Source organism: Callithrix jacchus, chromosome 14 (assembly GCF_049354715.1).
Source record: "Callithrix jacchus isolate 240 chromosome 14, calJac240_pri, whole genome shotgun sequence".
Taxonomy (NCBI): domain Eukaryota; kingdom Metazoa; phylum Chordata; class Mammalia; order Primates; family Cebidae; genus Callithrix; species Callithrix jacchus.
In genome coordinates this window covers 59,295,785-59,310,612 of record NC_133515.1, presented here as the reverse complement: position 1 = coordinate 59,310,612, position 14,828 = coordinate 59,295,785, and the positions used below count along the sequence as shown (strand labels likewise).

Genomic DNA, 14,828 nt, shown 5'->3' with positions numbered 1-14,828 from the left:
GTTGTGAAAATTCTTCAGATCAAAACAGTATGGGACGCTGGAGTTAGAAGGAGCGATGGAGATCATTCGGTTCTATGGCCTCTCTCTCTTTTGGAGAACTAATGGAGGAAACAGGCCTTGATGGGCTCCTGCAAACGAGTGCCTCAGCTCACTCAGGCTGCAGTCCAGCAATCTGTTGAGTGTGCTACTGCCCTGCGGATTCATCCACGAGGTGTTTGCAGAGGACAGAGAGGGAATTTGCAGCCCCAAAAGCGAGAATGAAAACTCTCCAAAGAGGAAGAAATCAGCTTGACATTTAGCGTGCCATCTAGGTGGCTATCAGAAGGCTGAGAATCTGCCTGATGCGAGGTGAAAGAGGGAAATGAAGATGAGGGAGGACAGAATAAATTCTGAACAAACAGTATCTGTGGCTCTGCACTTACTCCCTGTACTGGGGTGGCAAAGGGGTGGGTCGGAACGAGGGGAAGGGAAATATGTTCCTGGAGGAAAAGGCTTCTTATGTAAAGGGTGAAGGCAAGACTCAGACCCAAGTAGCAGCCAGGGGAAGCTGTTTATGGTGGATGCTGTGATGTTCCCCAGATCCCCTTTCATGAATGAAGGGTTTATTCCTCTGCATGGTGGAAAAGCTGCCAGAGCAAGATCCTTGGCCATCAGCACTCTCGAGACTCCCTGGGTTGAAGGAAACCACCCTGCCCAAGTCATGCCTACTCCCAGTGGCAGACCCCATCCAGTGACTCATCCACAGGAGTCTAAAGGCCTGGCTTAATAGTCCAACTGGGGATACCTCAGAAGAGCCCTCCCAGCTTTAGTGCATTTCAAGTGGTCAGCTGAGCTCTTTGTCGGGACTGCTTCAGAGCTCAGCTTCTCCCTCTGCCCAACCCGGCTTTCTACTCTTCCCCTCCACGGTGTGGGTACGGAGAGCACTTCCTTATCAACAGCCTGCACATAACCCCTGTCTCAGAGTCATCTGCTGGGGGAGCCCTACCCACAACGCTGTTTATGATGTAAATGTGCAGAGCACTGCTGAAGGCAGAGAAAAGATCATCATCTGTTGAGTCTGGTCAGGTAACGCACACCGTGAAGAACATTGCCCAAGTCCTTATTTAGAGAATTAAGTTCGGTGCACCTCATGTTCAAGCACAACATGTGTATTGCGCCATCTAAGCATCAGAGCAGGGGGACTGAAAAGGTGATCCCTTCCCCTGCACGACCCACCCTTCCTCAATCAATCAGCCAGATATAGGCACAGCCAATTCTTAAATACCTTTAAAGACGACAACAAACCCACCTTTGGTACTGTCGCCCCTTATGAAGTTCACAAACCTCAACTATCAAAAATCTCTCCCTGCAATAATTTAGTTTTCACATCCTGTGTTAATTTCTTTTTGTTGTCTCAAGCAGAAGTAGAAAACATTTATAAGGTTCTCTGTTCAGTGATCCTTTATGGTTCATCTTTAATATTTCTTCAAGGTTAATGAGAGGTGAAAGGGAAATGAAGACGAGGAAGGAGGGAGCCACCAGCTTTCTAGCAGAAGGTCATGTTTTCAATCCTATCATCTCTGTAGCTTTCTGTAATAAATCTTGGTTTGAATGTCAGTCAGTTTAAGGGTGATGCCAGTTTCTCACCTACTACAGCCATCTTTATCATCCTCTGTGGCAAAAGGCACAACTGGATGCAATAACAAGTCACATTCTAAAGCCACTGAGGGCACTTTGGTTCCCACTCTTCCAGGCAAGCGTTCCCATGGCCTGGAGACTCTGACTGGGCTCCTAACTGAAGATAGAAAGGGATCAAGAGGTGGGAAGCAGAAAGGTTAATCCCAGGAACAGAGAAGCCAATGTGCCCCAGAGAGCAGAAGAGGCGGTCTGCAGAGTTCGGAAGGCAGGCAGCTCATGCTTGAAGGTGATATGCTTATGCCTACCAAAGAAATCTGAGCACATCAGTTACTTTTTTAATATATATAAAGACGGGGTTTCACCATGTTGGTCAGGCTGGTCTTGAACTCCCGACCTCAGGTGATCCGCCTGCCGTGGCCTCCAAAGTGCTTGGATTATAGGCATAGGCATGAGCCACTGTTCCCGGCCATCAGTTACTTCTTTTTTTTTTTTTTTTGAGACAGAGTTTCATTGTTGTTACCCAGACTGGAGTGCAATGGCACGATCTCGGCTCACCACAACCTCCGCATTCTGGGTTCAGGCAACTCTCCTGCCTCAGCCCCTCAGGTAGCTGGGACTATAGGCACGCACCACCATGCCCAGCTAATTTTTGTATTTTTAGTAGAGACGGGGTTTCACCTTGTTGACCAGGATGATCTCGATCTCTTGACCTCATGATCCACCCGCCTCAGCCCCCAAAGTGCAGGGATTACAGGTGTGAGCCACCGCACCCAGCCAGTTACTTCTTTCTTACCAAGAATCCCTGACCTGGCACGGTGGCTCATGCCTGTAATCCCAGCTACTCAGGAGGCTGCGGCAGGAGAATAGCTTGTGTCCTGAAGATGGAGCTTGTGGTGAGCTGAGATTGCACCATTGCACTTCAGCCTGGGGAACAAGAGAAAAACTCCATCTCAATTAAAAAAAAAAAAAAAAAAAAGAATCCCTTAGATTTGCGAGTTATGAGCTGAAAGTGAGGTAAGGCCTGTTTTGTTTTGTTTGTTCATTTCCACACATGTAGCTCAAGATGCTTTCTGGATCTGCAATGGTAAGTAGTGATTCATGTTGGAGAAAGAAATAAGGGAGGTCTAGGCCCTTCCTTTGCTGTCTCTAACCCTCTCTACAGAACCACCGAGTAATTATGATATTTAACTGTGGAATGGTAGAGTTTTTACACTCATGAGGCAAACTCACACTAGTGGTGCTATAGAGTTCATGACCAGCCTGACCAACATAGAGAAACCTCGTCTCTACTAAAAATACAAAAAAATTAGCCAGGCATGGTGGCACATGCCTTTAATCCCAGCTACTTGAGAGGCTGAGCCAGGAGAATCGCCTCAGTGATTGGACATGGCTGAAAGCCATTTCTGATAACCAGGGGAGCTGGGATGGGGAGGTGATTACTGGCATCTAGTGTCCTGTATCAGCCAGGCCACAGGACAGCCTCACATAACAAAGAATTATGCCATCCAAAATAGTGCGGAGGTTGAGATACTCCGTCTTACAAATAATTCTCTGTCCTCCCAAATGTATTCACCTACTCAGGAACCTTTAGGCCTTGTTTCTCCTCCTCTAGACACTCAGCTGACCTGGGGAAATTACAAGCTGCTTGACCAACAAGCTCATTATCTTGTTTTTGATGGACAGAGAGCTGAGGAAGAAAGACGACAAATAAAACCCCAGCTGTATGTCCTAGCGAGGCGGCAAGATGGACGCGGGATTCTTCCGCGGAACATGTGCAGAACAGGATAATCGGTTCAGCAACAAACAGAAGAAACTACTGAAGCAGCTGAAATTTGCAGAATGCCTAGAAAAAAAGGTGGGCACGAGCAAAGTAAATTTGGAAGTTATAAAGCCTTGGATAACAAAAAGAGTAACAGAAATCCGTGGGTTTAAAGATGATGTTGTGATTGAGTTTATATTCAACCAGCTGGAAGTGAAGAATCCAGACTCCAAAATGATACAAATCAACCTGACTGGATTTTTAAACGGAAAAAATGCGCGAGAATTTATGGGAGAACTGTGGCCCCTGCTGCTAAGTGCACAAGAAAACGTCGCGGGAATCCCTTCTGCTTTCCTAGAGCTGAAGAAAGAAGAAATAAAACAAAGACAGATTGAACAAGAAAAATGGGCATTTATGAAAAAGCAAGATGAAGACAAAGATAAAAGGGATAAGGAAGAGAAAGAAAGCAGCAGAGAAAAAAGGGAGAGGTCTGGTAGCCCAAGAAGATGCAAATCCAGATCTCCTTCCCCTAGAAGACGACCTTCCCCTGTCAGGAGAGAGAGAAAGCGCAGTCATTCTCGATCTCCCGGTCACAGAACCAAGAGCCGGAGTCCTTCCCCTGCTCCAGAAAAGAAGGAAAAAACTCCAGAGCTCCCAGAACCTTCAGTGAAAGTAAAAGAACCTTCAGTACAAGAGGCCACTTCTACTAGTGACATTCTGAAAGTTCCCAAACCTGAACCTGTACCAGAGCCTAAAGAACCTTCTCCAGAAAAAAATTCCAAAAAAGAAAAGGAGAAGGAAAAGACCCGACCACGATCTCGGTCATGCTCCAAATCAAGATCCTGGACGCGGTCCCGCTCTCCTTCTCACACTCGACCTAGATGGCACCATAGATCTCGATCGAGATCATATTCACCTAGAAGGTGGCCAAGCCCAAGAAGGTGGCCATCTCCTCGAAGAAGAACTCCACTAAGGAGAATGCCTCCTCCACCAAGGCATAGAAGCAGCAGATCACCAGTAAGACGAAGAAGACGTTCGTCAGCATCCTTGTCTGGGAGTAGCTCATCATCCTCTTCATCTCGTTCCCGGTCACCACCAAAGAAACCGCCCAAGAGGACATCCAGCCCCCCTCGAAAAACTCGTAGGTTATCTCCTTCAGCAAGTCCTCTAAGGCGAAGGCACAGGCCATCACCTCCTGCAACTCCACCACCCCAAACTCGGCATTCCCCAACACCCCAGCAGTCAAACTGTACAAGAAAAAGTCGTGTTTCCATGTCTCCAGGGAGAACTTCAGTAACAAAACATAAAGGTACTGAGAAAAGAGAATCCCCTTCACCAGCACCGAAGCCTAGAAAAGTAGAGTTATCTAAATCGGAAGAAGATAAAGGTGGCAAAATGGCTGCAGCAGATTCTGTGCAGCAGAGACGTCAATACCGACGATAAAAGCAGCAGTCTTTGTCTGACTCTGGCTCCTCCTCCTCACAAGATGAAAGACCCAAGAGATCCCATGTGAAGAATGGTGAGGTTGGCAGGCGGCGGAGACATTCCCCTTCCCAGAGTGCCTCTCCATCACCACGACAGCGCCAAAAAGAGACATCCCCTCGGATGCAGATGGGAAAGCGATGGCAATCGCCAGTGACTAAAAGTGGTAGACGGAGGAGAAGTCCAACCCCACCACCCACCAGAAGGCGACGGTCTCCTTCGCCCACCCCTCCTCCTCGACAGCGCAGGTCTCCCACACCACCACCACGACGAAGGACTCCTTCTCCACCCCCACGTCGGCGCTCACCTTCTCCTAGAAGATATTCTCCTCCAATACAGAGGAGATACTCTCCTTCTCCTCCTCCCCCTCCTAAACGAAGGGCATCACCATCTCCATCACCAAAGCATCGGGTCTCCCATTCTCCACCTCCCAAACAAAGAAGCTCCCCAGTCACCAAGAGACGTTCACCTTCATTATCATCCAAGCATAGGAAAGGGTCTTCCCCAAGCCGGTCTATGCGGGAGGCCCGATCACCACAACCAAACAAACGGCATTTGCCCTCACCACGGCCTCCAGCTCCTCAGACCTCCTCAAGTCCTCCACCTGTTCGAAGAGGAGCGTCCTCATCACCCCAAAGAAGACAGTCCCCATCTCCAAGTACTAGGCCCATTAGGAGAGTCGCCAGGACTCCGGAACCTAAAAAGATAAAAAAGGCTGCTTCACCAAGCCCACAGTCTGTAACAGGGTCTCATCCTCCCGATCTGTCTCTGGGTCTCCTGAGCCAACAGTTAAAAAGCCCCCAGCACCTCCGTCCCCCATCCAGTCTCAGTCACCGCCTACAAACTGGTCACCAGCTGTACGGATCAAAAAGGCCAAAAGCCCGACACCAAGCCCATCACCGCCAAGAAATTTGGATCAAGAAGGAGGTGGAAAGAAAAAGAAGAAAAAGAAGGACAAGAAACACACAAAAAAATAAGAAGCACAAGAAACACAAGAAGGAAAAAGCTGTGGCTGCAGCTGCTGTGGCTGCTCTAACCCCTGCAGCCATTGCAACTGCCACAACCACATTAGCACAGGAAGAACCCGTGGCGGTGCCAGAGCCAAAGAAGGAGACTGTAAGTGAAGCTGAAGATAACCTTGATGACTTAGAATAGCACCTGCGTGGCCGGGCGCGGTGGCTCAAGCCTGTAATCCCAGCACTTTGGGAGGCCGAGGCGGGTGGATCACGAGGTCAAGAGATCGAGACCATCCTGGTCAACATGGTGGAACCCCGTCTCTACTAAAAATACAAAAAATTAGATGGGCATGGTGGCGCGTGCCTGTAATCCCAGCTACTCGGGAGGCTGAGGCAGGAGAATTGCCTGAACCCAGGAGGCGGAGGTTGCGGTGGGCGGAGGTTGCTGTGAGCGGAGATCGCGCCATTGCACTCCAGCCTGGGTAACAAGAGCGAAACTCCGTCTCAAAAAAAAAAAAAAAAGAAAGAAAAGCACCCACGTGAAAAGGCCCTGAGATGAATGAGAAAGGCCCAAGTGTCCCCACAGTCTTAGGTGGAAATGTTTGTTATGATGTAAATTTTATTTGGTTTGTACGCAGTTCAATTTCAAAATTGCTAAAAATGCGTTTGAGCTTTAGACTATAATATCTGTTGTAATAATTGCTAGGTTGAAGTTCACCATGTAAAAAAAACGGCATGGATTTACATTGCAAAAGGTGTCCACCGTGTATTAGTGACATTCTTTCATTGACAGCTGACATAATTCATTTAGAGTGAAACATTTTAAGCCAAAAAAAAAAAAAATTCCCTTTTTAAAAAAGGGGGTTTAAATACTGTTGGCATTTTTATGGTTCCTTTAAATGCCCTGTCTCTTCCCAGAGGGGATTTTTTTTTTTGTTTTTCCTTTTTTTTACATTTTTATCATTTGAGTCTTAGCACCCATTTAAGTTAAGCTTCTGACCTTGTATGGTCTGTAAGCTTGCCCAGAAATAAGACCACTCTTGAACTACCACAAAAATATAAATGAATATTTTAATGCCACAATCTTTCCTGTTGCCTGTGGAGTCTCTGCTGAAATGAATCAGGATTCAAGCTCTAGGATGAGATAGAAAATGAAAGCATGTTGTTTGCCAGGACACTGTGGGTTTATATTGATGTGTAACAAGTTGATTTGGAACACTGGACTCATTCTATTCTGGTTTTGTATTTTTTGTTTTTGTTTTTCTTTTGTAAAGGCAATGAGAGAGCCCCAGGAAGGATCCTTCAGTTACATAAAATTTTGTTTAATGAAATGTCATGACTCTGCTCACATTTTTGTCTTCTGTTCCAGTTGGTATAGACAACTTTCAGAACTCTTGTATTTGGAAGGCTGGAAGGGCCCAGACTTTGGAATAGTGTCTTGGTTTCACTGTTTTTGTTGTGATCTTTTGTTTTAAACTAAAGCTATATAAAGCTTGTGGATTAAACAGAATAAATTTCTAAATTTAAAAAAAAAAAAATTAAATTAAACCCCAGCTGTGAGGTGAAAGAAGTCTCAACCTTGGCTCACAGTCCCCCTTCCAAAGCTCTGTGGTGTGTGCGGATCCGTGAGCTGCCAGTTCCGGTCAGAAAATAATAAAGAAGTCCCAGAAGTACTTCCTCGCGAGGGTCTGCTTCAGAGTCATACAGAGATGCCTCTTGCTTTCACCTCTGTACTCATCTCATTGCCTCGCTTTGAATCCAGGCTTGAACACTGTCCAAGCAGAATAAGCAGGCACTCTCTTTCAATTAGTTCTGAAACCATCTCAATGATTTTGGGCAAACAAACTCCCCACAATCTGGCAACAAGGTGTCCAGCAGGGGTTATTTTTAAGTCTACATTTCTTAGTTTCCTGAAGAATACGCTGGGCACACCAAAAGGCTGCAAAGCTACAGTTACGGCATCAGCGACAGCTCTTCAGCTAGCCTGTGCTTCGACCGAAAACAGCACAAACAGCAAAGTCAGCCAAGCCACGAGGGGCCTGGTCAACCATCTAACAGTGTAGGATCGCTGCCTAACAAGCAGGCTCCTACTACAATACAGCCTTTGAAGTGTCTTGAAAATAAATCCTATGTTTGGAAAACAAAGCCCTCTCTCCAGGCCCAGACTCACCCCACTCACCCCGCCCTCATCCCTGTTTCACTGAAAAGCTAAAAATGAAAAAGTGCTTGGATATTTAAATATTTTCATATAGAGTAACTTTTTTCTTTAAAGGGTCATCTTCTTAGGAATACAAATCCCTCAAGAATGGTGCTCGAGCTGCTCAAGCTTTCCAGCCAGAAAATATGACTCTATGAAAAGATGCAACGAGAAACAATAGGACCAGCCTCACTTCTGCCCAGTAAAACAATTCAAATCACTGAAGGTGACATCTCTTGCTGGCATCTCTGCTGCCATCTACTGAGTCAAACTGGCACACAGTCTAGTCAGTCCTAACCAAGAAGGGTCATTGTTCTGTATACGTTTCCATTTTAAGTCTTACCATGTTGTATTACAACTGTTTGTAGATAACTTTACTTCTAGATTGCAAGTACCCACAAGATACATAGGATGTCTTGTTCATCTTTTAGTAGGTAATCAGGAAATGGTTGTTGGATTAAGTAACTGTGTTACAGGCCTTCTCCAAAAAGAGCATCTCAAGAATTTTCTTAAGGACTCCTCCAAAACCCAGACACTACCATAATTATATCAAGCAGAAGAGAGCAAGTAGTTTATTTTTAAGGCCTTCAGAGTAGCTCCTTCTACAACTTTTTTTATTCACCCAATATCAGCCTTCACAATTTCCATCATCAGCAAATTATTCTGTCTCAAATAAGAATTGTTTATTATTTAGGTCTATGGCTCATGTGGCTTAGGGTTGGTTGTAACCTTAATGTGAGGGGTTTTTGGAGACTCAAAAGCAGAACTGTGACGATACTGTTGTTCTTTTCAAATTGAATAAGCGCATTCCTTCAACTTTTCTTTCTGCACCTTCATGATCTATACAGCTCAAAATTAGTTCACAGTTTCCTTGTGAAGCCTCAGAACTAGTTTCAATGCTCTATTTAGCATTTAAGCAAAGGTAATTTTAAGAAGTGTTTGCTGTCCCTGCTATTATCCTTATCAATGGGATACCTTGCATTAGGCAAACCTAGCATTTACCAGGCAGATAAGTTAGGAGTTGGTGATTCATTTCACAGAGCAGTCCCAGGAAAATTTCTTCAAAATGACTACTTCAGTCCTATTTCATTTGGAAAATATTTATTTTATGAGCAATTTTTCATGGATTACAAATCAGAGAATGAGAGTAGCTGTAATCTTACTGATGTCTAATTTATGTGTCACTTGGGTTTAAGATATGCACCTTTTTCTGGTGTCTGCTGCTGGTGTGAGGAGCTCTTCAAGATCGCTTGTCCCTTACAGAAGTGGTCAGCATGAAGATCATCTCTTAGAAAATACTATCAGGTTCACTTGACACCTGAAAAGGCATACCCAGAGAGTAGAAAAAGCTTGGAGACTCTTTATATACACAGATAGCAGAAAGGAGTCTTTCCCATCTCTAAGCGACCAACCTGGGCAAAGGAATAGCCTTGGCAATCAGTCTCCCTGTCCCTGCACCCTCAAGAAAACAGGGAGAGTCACATTCTCTAATGCCAAGGTTAATACCTATCTTTGGTTTCTTAGCAAGCAGGTTCTCTGCACTGCAATCTGGAAGGCCACTAGAATCTCTCTGCCAATGTTTTTGCCATCCTCATTATTGATCCTAGTAGCAGCATGAACCTGTTTCTGGATGTTGTGTTTAGATGCTGATCAGCATTAAGTACTCACCCCAGGGAGGCTGGGCAAAAACAGCATGCGGACTTTTCAAGCTGACTTTATAAACTGTTTGCTCTTTGGACTGGTCAGGGCCGGCAGTCAGAACCCATGATCGTTAATTCATAAACGCATAGCTCTTTAAACAATTTGGCAAACATCTTCGATAATTCAGTTTCACTGCTGGGGGCTGCTTCCAAAATGTGTATTTTCCAAATGGTGAGCAGGCCTGGCAAGGTAGCTCACGCCTGTAATCCCAGCACTTTGGGAGACTGAGGCAGGAAGATCTCCTGTAGTCAGGGGTTCAGGACCAGCCTGATGAACATGGAGAAACCCTGTGTCTACTAAAAATAAAAAATTAGCCAGGTGCGGTGGAGCACACATGTAATCTCAGCTACTCGGGAGGCTGAGGCAGAATTGCTTGAACCCAAAAGGCAGAGGTTGCAGTGAGCCGAGACTGCGCCACTACATTCCAGCTTGGGCAACAAGAGCGAAACATCGTTAAAAAAGGAAAAAAAAAAAAAAAGGCAAAAATCTTCGATAATTTGGTCTCATTGCTGGGGCTGCTTTTAAAATGCAATTTTCAAAATGTGTGAGCAGGCCAGGCATAGTAGCTCACAGCTGTGATCCCAGCACTCTGGGAGACTGAGGCGGGCAGATCACCTGAGGAGTTTGAGACCAGCTGGGCCAACATGGTGAAACCCCATTTCTACTAAAAATACAAAAATTAGCTGGGCATTGTGGCAGGTGCCTGTAATCTCAGCTACTCAGGAGGCTAAAGCAGGATAATCACTTGAACCCGGAAGGTGGAGGTGGCAGTGAGCTGAGATACTGCCACTGCACTTCAGCCTGAGCAAGAGAGCGAGAATCCATCTCAAAACAACAACAGTATAATTAAAATATGTGAGCAGTATGAAGTGAAGGAAGAATTCCAAAAGAAAATGGATAGGAATGTGTTAACATACATTCTGACCTGTGTACAACCAAAGTGTTGGAAGGGTGATATGCACTTCCTGTTAAGCACAAATCCACCTAAAGCTCACTCTATTTATGATGGTGTCTTTATTATCTGACCTAATAAAAAAGATAACAGAATTTAACCCCTACAACCATTCCTTGAGTGGAAAAGGTGGATCCTTCTCACTATGGCCCTAACACAGTCATACACATGGGAGCTTAAAGAGTTTGCCCGCCCGATCGATCCAAGATGGCCGACCACTAACAGCTCAGGATTGTAGCTCCCAGTGAAAGCCCAGAGAACGAGATGACGCCACACTTTTAGACGAATTTTCGTCACTCACCGATCAGCCGATTCCCAGTGGAGGAGCCCCATGGGTCGCCAGCGCGACTCTTGTGGCCGCCGCAGTGGTTTTGCCGGCATCTCGGCGCAGCAGCTCTTCATGCAGAGCCAACGGGACTGCTTCCCCTACTGACCGGAGTTTGGAGCTCCGGGAAGTCAGAGCCGCTTGTTGCGGACTCAAGAAGGAAGCCAGACCAGAGATTCCCGGGCAGAAGAGCACCATCAGTCTTATCGCTGCTATTTAGGCTGCCACAGTGGGTTGCTCGGATCCCAACACTGGGAATAAATAAGTCGGACGTCGACTCAGAAAACTAATTAGAAAGGCGGTTCATCTACAATGAAGGAAAAAAACAGCCTAAGAAGGCCGAGTATACTCAAAATCAGAACCCATCAGCAACAGAACAAGCCCTGATGGAAAAGGACTCATCAGCAACCGAACAAGCCCTGATGGAAAAGGACTCATCAGTAACGGAACAAGCCCTGATGGAAAAGGACTGAGTTCCATTATCTGAAGTAGGCTTTAAAAGGTGGATGATAAGAAACTTCTGGGAGTTAAAGGAACTTGTTCTAACCCAATGTAAAGAAACTAAGAACTTGGAAAAAAGATTAGATGAAATGTTGAAAAGAATAGACAATATAGAGAGGAATACAAATGAACTTATGGAGTTGAAAAATACAACACGAGAACTTAGTGAAACATGTACAAGCTTAAACAGCCGAATGGATCAAGCAGAAGAAAGGGTATCAGAGGTCGAAGATCAACTTAATGAAACAACACAACAAGACAAGAATAGAGAAAAAAGGATAAAAAGGAATGAGCAAAGTCTCCAAGCAATATGGGACTATGTGAAAAGACCTAATATACGCTTGATTGGTGTACCTGAATGTGACGGAGAGAATCAATTCAAGCTGGAAAATACTCTCCAGGACATTATCCAGGAAAATTTTCCTAATTTAGCAAAGCAGGACACTATGCAACCCCAGGCAATACAGAGACCACCACAAAGATATTCCTCAAGAAGACCAACCCCAAGGCACATAATCGTTAGATTCACCAAGATCGAAACGAAGGAGAAAATATTAAGGGCAGCCAGAGAGAAAGATCAAGTTACCCATAAAGGTAAGCCTATTAGGCTTACAGCAGATCTCTCAACGGAAACCCTACAAGCTAGAAGAGAGTGGGGGCCAATATTCAATATACTTAATCAACAGAACTTTCAGCCCAGAATTTCATATCCTGCCAATTTAAGCTTTACATTTGAAGGAAAAATAAAAATTTTTAGGAACAAGCAAGTACTCAGAGATTTTATTACCACCAGGCCTGCTTTACAAGAACTTCTAAAAGAAGCACTATACACAGAAAGGAACAACCAGTATGACCCTTTCTAAAAATACACCAAAAAGTAAAGAGCATTAACATAAAGAAGAATTTTTATCAATGAAAGGACAAAATAGCCAGTTAATATCAAACGGCAGCAACCCTAAATTTAAATCGACCAAATCTCCCAATCAAAAGATACAGACAAAATCTAACTGTATATCCAAAGATATACATAGACTCAAAATAAAGGGTTGGAAAAAAAAAAAAAAACATACCAACCAAATGGAGAGCAAAAATAAATAAATAAGCAGGAGTTGCAATTTTCACATTTGACAAAATAGATTTCAAAGCTACAAGGATACAAGGATAAAAGGATTAATGTAATAATAAGAGATCTTAACACCCAGATACATAAGACCCATAATGAGATTTAGATTCAACGAGACAGAAAATTGATAACGATATCCGGGACTGGAACTAAGATCCAGAACAAATAAACTCAATAGGGCTCTCCATTTTAAACACACAAAATATTCATTATCCACAAAATCTAACGATATATCTAAAGATATACAAAGACTCAAAACAAGGGGATGGAAAAAAGCTCACCAACCAAATGGAGAGCAAAAATAAATAAATAAAAAGCAGGAGTTGCAATTCTCACACTTAATAGATTTCAAAGCTACAAGGATGCAAGGGTAAAAGGATTAATACAACAATAAGAGATCTTAACACCCAGATACATAAGACACATAATGAGATTTAGATTCAATGAGACAACAAATTGATAAGATATCCAGGACTTGAACTCAGAACCAGAACAAATAAACACAAGAGAGGTCTCCATTTTAAACACACAAAATGTGCATTAACCACTTTAAACACTCAAAATATTGATCGGCCATTATTGAAACCCATTTTAGGAATGAAGTAATATTCCTTTTTCCCTCTTTTTCTTTTTTTCCCCTTCTTTTTCTCTTTTTCCCTAAAAAAAAAAAAAAAAAAGAACTATCCCGTGATCTCCACCAAGGACTCCTAAAAAAAAAAAATAATAAAAAAAAATAAAGAGTTCCAGGCCAGGTGCGGTGGCTCACGCCTGTAATCCCAGCACTTTGGGAGGCCAAGGCGGGTGGATCACGAGGTCAAGAGATCAAGACCATCCTGGTCAACATGGTGAAACCCCGTCTCTACTAAAAATACAAAAAAAAAAAAAAAAAAAAAGAAGAGTTTGCCCACAGTGGAGAGCTAAAAATGCTTGGTGGTGACTATTGGTGCAATTTGATATACAACATGACAATGGAAAGCCCCCACAGCCACAGTGAAATTTCCACTAAAGAGCTAACTGGATAGAGACAAGGATCCATGTAGGCAAATCTTCAAAATGCACTTTTGTAGCCTCTGTTTTAAAGCTGTAATACTGCTTCTTAATCAGGCTTATGGCATATAGTTGGGGAAGAATGCTACAGATTTATTCTTTAGAGTGGGGTTGGGAGAAGTCAGAATTACTTAAGGAGTCTGTACCTTTCTCTCTACCCACAAATTACGTCTGTGCTATCTTCCGCATTCCTCGGCATTAGAAATCAAAATGGTCTCCATACTGGATTGGCTTACACATAGTAGGTCTACCCTTTATCCTCCCTTCTGTTACCAGCAAATCAGTAAATTGGGTATTCTGCAGTAGGCTTTTCCAAATGAGAAAATATGGTAATTCTTTACTTTCTTAATCCATTCGAAAAGCTTCTTTTAAAGTTGATGGAGGCCTGGCGTGGTGGCTCACGCCTATAATCCCAGCACTTTGGGAGACCAAAGCGGGTGGATCACTTGAGGTCAGGAGTTTGAGACCAGCCTGGCCAACATGGTGAAACCCCATTTCTACTAAAAATACAAAAATTTTCTGGGTGTGGTGGCAGGTGCCTGTAATCCCAGCTAGTCGGGAGGCTGAGGCAGAATTGCTTGAACCCAGGAGGCAGAGGTTGCAGTGAGCCAAGATCGCACCAGTGCACTCCAGCCTGTGTGACAGAGCAAGACTCTGTCTAAATAAATACATAAAAATAAAGTTGATGGAAATAAGAAATTAAATCTAGCCTCAGTTTAGGACAGAGGTTTAAATTAGTGACCTGCAAGTCAAGTCTGGTCTGCAGATGTGTTTTGTTTGGCCCACACAGTACTCTGAAATATCAGGACTACTTACATCAAATCGACATTTCCAGCTTTCAACAAGGTACACCAAGTCCACAATCCTGCATAATAAAAATTGCCTGGAATTTATCACTATTGTCGCTTTTGAAAAGTCCCTAGATGTTCCTTTCCCTGACTGTGATACATTTCACTCATTTACAGTAGTGCCAGAGCTCTATAGGTATTTGAAAGTGACCTTTTGTTTTGAGTCTAAAAAAAGAACATGAAGGAGACTGACACAGATCCTCAAGGCACCGAAGGTAGCTGTAGATAATTATCAATTAAAAAAACTTTAAAAACTATATAAATAACAAGGTCTTTATTATGTATCCAATATGTTTTTATTCAAAAACACAATAAATTAT

At 43.8% G+C, this 14,828-nt stretch overlaps 1 protein-coding gene and 1 pseudogene across 2 annotated transcripts in view; one reads left to right on the top strand and one right to left on the bottom strand.

Annotated features, from left to right (window-relative positions):
- Positions 1–14,828, bottom strand: part of RTN4 (reticulon 4) — a 275,201-nt gene that overhangs the window by 214,541 nt on the left and 45,832 nt on the right.
- Positions 3,344–6,028, top strand: LOC144579295 (serine/arginine repetitive matrix protein 1 pseudogene; annotated as a pseudogene). The gene has a single exon (XR_013526607.1). The product of XR_013526607.1 is annotated as a serine/arginine repetitive matrix protein 1 pseudogene (transcript).